This window comes from Octopus bimaculoides, chromosome 21 (assembly GCF_001194135.2).
Source record: "Octopus bimaculoides isolate UCB-OBI-ISO-001 chromosome 21, ASM119413v2, whole genome shotgun sequence".
Taxonomy (NCBI): Eukaryota; Metazoa; Mollusca; class Cephalopoda; order Octopoda; family Octopodidae; genus Octopus; species Octopus bimaculoides.
Genome location: NC_069001.1, coordinates 20,308,212 through 20,309,370, shown reverse-complemented (window position 1 = coordinate 20,309,370; position 1,159 = coordinate 20,308,212). Strand labels below are relative to the sequence as shown.

Genomic DNA, 1,159 nt, shown 5'->3' with positions numbered 1-1,159 from the left:
GAGAACAGGTAAATAAAAAGGGTGAGAAAAGAAGTAAATAATGAATGAAAGGAAAACAACAGAAACGAATAGGAAAGAATTTGGGAGAAAGTAAAAAGAAAAGGGGCACGGAAAAAGTAGGAGGAGGAGGAGGTAGGAAGAAGAAAAAGAAGAAGAAGAAGAAGAAGAAGAAGAAGAAGAAGAAGAAGAAGAAGAAGAAGAAGAAGAAGAAGATCGACGACGACGACGACGACGACAAGAAAAACAATGGGAAGAATAAGAATGCGAAGAACAAAAAATAAACTATAAGGGAGCAAAATGATGAGCTGGTAGAAGTAGAAGCGACAAGAAAACAAGGTGAGATGAGGTAAGGTATAAAAGAATCTGTACATAGCTACCATCTCTCCACAGTACAAGACACATATTGAATTGTAACATTAACACTTCAAGAAGAACACCAAATACTTACAGCAGATATTTGTATTTTCCTCTCAAATCGCTTTCCACCCCAGTTTATTGCCACTTCTTTCAACATCACCGCCACTACTGGCACCACCATTACCACTACCGCCACAATCTCTTACTACGACTAGAACTACCACCGGCAGTGGTAGTTGTAGTAGTGGTGGTAGCAGCAGCAGCAGCAGCAGCTTACCTACGCTTGTCTTTACAATTCAGATTTGCAGCGAGGCGATGAATTTTGTATCCACACTGCTATCTCTCTGGTGTCAGCATAGCAAAAACAATAGAGAGGAAAGAGCATACGTGTGCATACGACGATATATGTGACGGGTGTGAAAAAGACGAGAGACACTCACCTAGTTGGCTCTCGAAAAGATTCTCTTAAACGTTACTGCGAAACCTTCCAGTAATCACTACCACGTCTCCCCACTGTCTTTTTCATAGTGCTTCGCTATTTTCTTCGCACTCTCACAGTATCTTAATGTCATTTTGTTCCTCACAGTAATCATCGTTCTCATATGCTCTCGATAACTGCTCTATACTAACACTCACACGGCATTTCAACATACATACATACATACATACATACATACATACATACATACATACATACATACATACATACATACATTATGTATGCATTATAATGCATGTGTGTGTGCACAAAGACAAACATAGGCTCATATGTATGTATATATATGTATATATATATATATAT

General features: G+C 38.7%; 1 protein-coding gene across 2 annotated transcripts in view; it reads right to left on the bottom strand.

The window, feature by feature from the left end:
- Positions 1-969, bottom strand: part of LOC106879982 (potassium voltage-gated channel subfamily KQT member 1) — a 241,425-nt gene extending 240,456 nt beyond the window's left edge. For both annotated transcript variants that reach the window (XM_052975494.1, XM_052975495.1), the window contains exon 1: positions 449-969. The gene's annotated coding sequence lies outside the window, so the exon portion shown is untranslated. The remainder of the gene's footprint in view (positions 1-448) is intronic.
- Positions 970-1,159: the final 190 nt, after the last annotated feature.